The sequence below is a fragment of the Rhagoletis zephyria genome, unplaced genomic scaffold, assembly GCF_001687245.7.
Source record: "Rhagoletis zephyria isolate East Lansing unplaced genomic scaffold, Rhagoletis_zephyria_1.1 Rzeph_scaffold_05673, whole genome shotgun sequence".
NCBI lineage: Eukaryota > Metazoa > Arthropoda > Insecta > Diptera > Tephritidae > Rhagoletis > Rhagoletis zephyria.
In genome coordinates this window covers 34179-40881 of record NW_016162756.1, presented here as the reverse complement: position 1 = coordinate 40881, position 6703 = coordinate 34179, and the positions used below count along the sequence as shown (strand labels likewise).

The 6703-nt window shown below is 31.6% G+C and overlaps 1 long non-coding RNA gene across 1 annotated transcript; it reads left to right on the top strand.

Moving 5' to 3' along the window:
- Positions 1-2221: 2221 nt before the first annotated feature.
- On the top strand, positions 2222-6362 carry LOC108372347 (uncharacterized). The gene is made up of 3 exons (XR_001848847.1): positions 2222-2233; positions 2405-2410; positions 6207-6362. It is a non-coding gene; the product is annotated as an uncharacterized LOC108372347 (long non-coding RNA).
- Positions 6363-6703: the final 341 nt, after the last annotated feature.

Sequence of the window (6703 nt, the reverse complement as noted above, 5' to 3'; positions counted from 1 at the left end):
AGTTATAATACCCTTGTGCACAAGTGCGCTCGGGTATAAAAATTTGTATACGTATTTTTTCATTATGAAAAGGAGCATTTCCTAATTATCGGGCAACAACCTTTTTCTATTATCAACATAAATGCTACCCAATGTACTAAACACTGTTTCTGAGTTAACTGAGGAAGGTGGTGCGCTGAGATATTTCATTGCCAGTGTAAACAAATTTTGAAATCCTTTGCCACTTCCACCAAATAGAGCTATTTTTAACATATTTGGTTTGTCATCTATATTTCACGAAAGTCACAGATTATTTACACTTATAAACAGCTGGCAACCTCTTTAAATATATTTTCGAAATAAAGCTTTCTTAAACCTCTTTTGTTTATGTTGAAAACATTTTTTAATGTTTCATTTAACTTATTAATTTAATTCAAATTAAGTTGTAAACAGGTGGCAACGCTTTTCACAAATATTTTCGTAACAAAGCTTTCTCACACTTGTTTCGATTGACATACATAACTCGAATTAACTTTTGTAAAAATTGGATTTGACTTTTAAACAGATGGTAACCCTTTTCTAAATATTTTCAACATACAATTTTTTTAAACCTTATTCAATCACAATATGGATGCGAAGTGACACATGTTTAAAAAAATTGTATTACGAAAACATTATGGCGCGTATTCATAGTCCAGCAACTAAGTCGAAACTAACAAAGTTGCAACTTAAATTTAAGTACCAACTTAAAATTTACTTCTATCCATAGTCGCATTTCAGACTTCTACTAAGTAGTTTCGACTTAGTTTACGATATAGCAAAACGAGTGTGAAAAAATCTATCGATTTTTCTTTACGATATTTTGGAAAAATTACATTTTTATTAAATAATATCAAGTTTGATCATCCGTTTATGTAATTTTTATTTTCATTGCATGATTATGCAAAAGAATAAGGTATAATTTTCTTGTTAATTGTGTGAAATAGCCAGAACAACCGCAGTGATGTGAGTCGATGCTTACCGAAAGCATGCTGTGAAACATACAAATAGTAGATATCTAAATGTTATGCACAAATTTACTTTAAAAGAACTAGCGTGAAACTGACTTACTATTTGAGAATTTTTCTAAATTATTCCAATTATAAAATTTTGATGTAGCTTTATTCGAATTGTAATACGCATTTAATTTCATCTTCCGATTAAAATGGATCGATCTTTGTAAATTTTAATTGGAGATTATTCAATATTATCAAAATCACCCTCTACCAACTTAATTTTTACATATTTCGTCTGTTTTCCCTTAATTTGATAAAATACTTCTTCCTAGTTACGACTTAGTTGCAGCTGCAGCCGAAACTAAATTTTAAGTTGGTACTTAGCCAGAAAAGTCGAAACTAAGGCGACTATGAATAGCTTTAGTTGTGACTTAGAATAGTTTCGACTTAGTTGAGTACTAAATATGACTATGAATATGCGCCTATGTAACTAATAGTTTGGTTTTACAATATGGATGGCTACATACCTTTATATAGGTGGCAACACTGGTAATAAAACTTTTTTAAATCTGTGTCACTTCATATCCATATTTTGAAGTTTTGTCGAACTTGTCATTTCAGCTAGAATTTTACATTGTAAGCAGCTGGCAACCCTCCAAAAAATTTGCTATATTTAATACCTGACATAAGCTATCTCACAAACTTTCACATTTATAATATTAGTGGGATTTCATTTAACTTCTCGATGAAGTTGATTTTCTTAAACTGGTGGCAACTCGTCAAAAACATTTTCGAACAAGAGACAGCATTCTTAAAGCATCTCTCGTTTGATACCCATATTAAAGTATTTCGTTTAACTCATTAACTAAATAAATTTTAATTTTTTGAATAGGTGGCAACGCTCTTAAAGAATATTTTCGAAATAAATCGTTCTCCCACCGTTTTCGCCTGACACCTAGATTGTTGTGATACTTTATTTAACCTATTAGTTAATGGATTTTAAATTTTTAACAGAAGGGAGCCCCGGTAAGAAATTTTTTTGGAATAAATGAATATACAATACCTTTCGTTTGAGACCCACAACCGTAGTAATATTTCCAGAACTTATGAAAGTTAAGTTAAAGGGGCCATCCGTTTGTAAATACTTGTTGAATTCTGGGAGAAATGTTAGTCATAACTCGATATTTAGCAACTGAAACAAATTCTTCTTCCACTTCTTCTTCATTGCGAAATCTAATTGTGTTTCATATTCGAAAGAAGTATCGCAAAATTATGAATTCAAAAGTTACATCATGTTCCCTTTTTCCCTTCATTTTTCACGCCTTTTTAATATATTTCACTTTCTTCAATCGACGTTAAAAATAATCTTGAAAATTTTCCAACTTACCGCTCAGTGAATTATGCCCACAACCAGGCGTTTTACCTAGCAGATAATCGTCTTTGCAGATGAATTTATTGTCGTCCAGCACATAAAGTTGTTCACCAGTACTGAGCTGTTTGCGGCAGATGCAACACGTAAAGCAATTGAGGTGGAATACTTTGTCGCGCGGCTTACGTACGAGATCGGAGGGAGCGATGCCTTGACCGCAGCCACTGCATTTTGTGCCGTAACGCCTGTGAAAGAGAAAGTAAAAGATTAAAAATTGTTGTCATAGAAAATGTAGCAACTGTCTGTCGTTAACCTAAGAAATACATATTTTCCCTTTTTCGCATACTAAATTTTGTAGAATTTACAGTAGGACAGCGCTTGTTTGAAAAACTATAAACTACAAGTGCCCTAAAAATGGCTCAGCAGTAGCTAGAAAAATGTATAAAAATATTTATGTACTTGTTCATACACACATACACATGTCTACATGTGTACATAAATACAAATCCAATTGTAGAACGAATTGTTCTTGGATCAATTGGAATCGAATGACCTACAAAGGATATCAGTTATAAATGTTGATTTATGACGACTACACGGCTTCTTGATTACTCTATACCGTTAGCGCTTGCAATAGCACAAAAGTGGGTAAATTTAAAAAAAGAGCGATTTGATAAAAAAAAACTCAAAACAACGTCGCTTAGCGCTCAAAATAAACTTTTAATAACGGTATCTACACACAAGTCTTCAGCACATCTTCACCTACGATCATAGCACAACACATCAAAGCATCACAACATCAAATCAACTCAATCAAAGCTGAATCAAATGCAGTCGTAAAGCAATGATTTTATACAAAAAGTGGAAAAAAGGAGAAAAATAAAATGAAAATACTTAAAATTGTAGAAAAAATAAACTGCCTTGCCTGTCATTGCAGCAAGTAAGTATTGAAGTACGAAAAAAAGAGGAAGTGTTTGCCTGCGAAAAAACGGTTTGAATAAGTGCGCCTGTGTGTGTGTGTGTGTGTGTGTGGCAATCACATTTTAATCGAAGCGAAATGCAAATGAAATTGAACTGAGGTACAATGGACAAAGAAAAAAATGTTGAAGTTCATCAACGACAAAGTGCAGCAGCAACAGCAGCAGCAGTGATTGGAATTTCTGCTGTCTCAATTACAGTCACAAAAACAAATAGAAAATACAACAGCAGCAGCAACAGCATCCTTACTTACACCCAAAGCAGCTAGTACTATGTATAACTGCCGATCATCAGGCACAATCACAGCCAACATGCCACAAACATTACACAGCTTTGTGTTCGTCGTCACCTTACTCCTTTCGCTTGGCCAACAAATCAAAAAATCCGCCAATGACAATGAAAACAAAATCTCAAAGCAATATTTATCTACATAGTATGCGTGGAAATGTATGTAGGTAGATGCCGTTGGGCAGACTGCACTGACGTACATTTAGTTCAGGGATGAATAAAAACGTTTGCACTGATTTATAGCAATGACATCGAGGACGCGTCGACATTGATTAAGTCTGTGAATTAGTGTTGCCAGTTTAGTTATTTCTCCCTAGTTTTAAGGCTATTCCGGGCCATTAGGGAGAACATTAGGCATAAAATGTCTTCAAGAGATTTTATTAGGGATTTTTTCAAATATTAAAATTTAATTTTTTTTTTTTGTTTTAAGAGGAATCAAATGAAAAACTGGCAAATTTTGGAAATTTCGGACCTTAAATTTCGGATATTAAATTTTATTATTTTTTTTTTTTTTGGTTTTAAGAGGAATCAAAAGAAAAGCTGCAAAATTTCAGAACTTTCGGATAGAATTATGTTACATGTAAATACACTGGCGGCAGCAATAATAAACTCGTCGTACTTTGAAGAGTTTTGACCATATTTCTTTAGTTTATTTTATGTTTAATATTTTTTTATAAAAGCCCAGGTTGTTATACAACAAACATCATATAAATCCGCTTTTCAAACTTTGAAGAAAAACTATATAAATTCGACAAATTTTCAAACTTGTTATTCAGAATAAAGTTAGAATTACTTTTGACAATTTTTTTTGATGACGAAAAATTGTCGAGCACATTTTGTATGGGAAAAATGCGTTATACCATCAGCAAAAAAAGATCTTAAAAATCAACGGTATTTTGTAACCAAAGAAACTTGCACTTTATTATACTAAAATTGAAAGTGCTGGTGGGAGTTAGGATTACACCGCAATGGACACTTTTGTAGAACTTTCAATTCTGAAGATAACCCATCATTGACCATGATTATACCATAAAATTCGTCTGAGATATAGAATTTTGAAGAAAAACAATCAAAGTTTACGTGTATTTTGTATGGGAAATCTTTTCACGCCTTGGGCGAGTACTTAATGTTAATATTAAGAGTTAAAATGTTCAGGATTTTTTTTAGGTGTTTTCCACAAAATTTCCAGGTAGGAGTGAAAAAACTTTATTGATTAACGCCCAACGCTACTAGATACCCGAGGGACTAGTATCTAGCAACCTTGTACACCTACAAACTATATACGTATATATGTATTTAGGGGTTTTTAGGGAGAAATGAAATAACTTTAGGTTGAATTTATATGGATCATCTGGCAACACTGCTGTGAATGAGTGCTACATAACGACTGATGAAGTGACAGACTCCACCTGCGCGGCGCATTCATTTGTGCAACAACATTAATTGGAATTTGCAAGCGAAAAAATGAAAAAAAAAACAAATTAAAGTTAATTGCAAGTATGTACTCGTAAAATAAAGTGTGCTGCAACAGCACTGGCTGGCTACGTGGCAACTAACCTTTAAAAGCTAAGCGAAGTGATTTGCAACTAAGCAAAAATAGCGCGCAAATTCCGCTTGTTGTAGGTGTCCTTTTCAATACTAATTAGTGTTTATAATATTTTATATGCAAACAACTCTCGTTTGTTGTTTATTTCACTTGTTCGTCTATAATCGTATTTGACTGCGCAGTATACATATGTACATATACACCTGGTGTCGCAGTTATAAGCGCATATTGACAACTTTTAACAATTTATTTTTTTAATTTAATTTTAGTTAATTTTTCTTTTTTTTTTTCTCTAACAAAAACCGTATAAATCCAAGTTTAAAACTTTGTGCGAAAATAAAATAACAATCAAAAATTTCCAGCTTTAATTAGATTTCTTAGAAAGATTTTGAGTATGCAGTTTAATTACCCATTAAATTTTAGTATCATAAAGTAGCTAAGACTCGCCGTTGATTTCTGACAATTTTTTTTTTTTTTGTTGTTGAAAATGTTGCTCATTTTCTTCCACATAAAAAGGTCGTCGAATAACAAAAAAAAAACTTGTTCAAACTTGTCAATATGCGCTTATATTTATGACGCGGTGAGTATAAGTGCATAATTTATTTCCAAAAACCTTTCACCAATGCATTTGAATTTTTGGAGCTTAACTTTGTAAATATTTATGATTTGAAATTGTGTTAATTGAAATTCCAATGGCTGACAAATATGTTTAGTTCATTGTTCTTATCTCTCAAGCTGTTAAAAAATTATTTGAATTTAATATTGGCATTTTTAACCTTTCTAAAATTTTACTTTCATTTAGTTTTAAACTGCAAGGCGAATACATAAAAGTTTTAAGGGGCAATTATTTAATTTGCAATTAGCAATTATTAAGCTTAAAAAATCTTTAATTGCATTTTTGGTCGCATTACTTTTCATACATATTTACTTGCAGCCAATATTTTCGGATTTTATTTTCAAAAAATAAATAAAAAAAACTATCCTTCCCAATTTTAAATTTTTTGATATGATTCATTTCTCATTTAATTTTGTTTCACATTCTGAAGTGCAGAACAAAGAAAAATTGGTTTAAAGTAAACAAAAGTGTGGTTAATATCAGCAAATCATTGTAGAAAATATCAACAATGGCATTGTTTGTATTAAACAAAAATCACTTTGATTTCTTTTCAAGTTTGAATTTGGTAATATTAACAAATTTTTAGTTAATTTTTTTCTCAGTGTTTAAATACATACACATTTTCGAATTTTATACTTACCTAAAAAAATCATTCCTACAATATAATTTCGATTCTCTACTAAAGCATTTTTCCGTTAACGGTTGAAGGCATTCACAGCAGCGTACGCAGGATGCATGCCATCCGCGTTCGAGGACATTTAATAAAAATTTATCTAATATTGGTTTATTGCAACCCGCACACGGATCACCAACACCAACGGGCGGTTCACTGCGTCCTGAAAATATAAATGAAAGCAGAAATATTTGCATAAATTATTAAAATGAATGATGTAACTATTTATTAATAATATCAAATAGTTTAAAATTCGAAA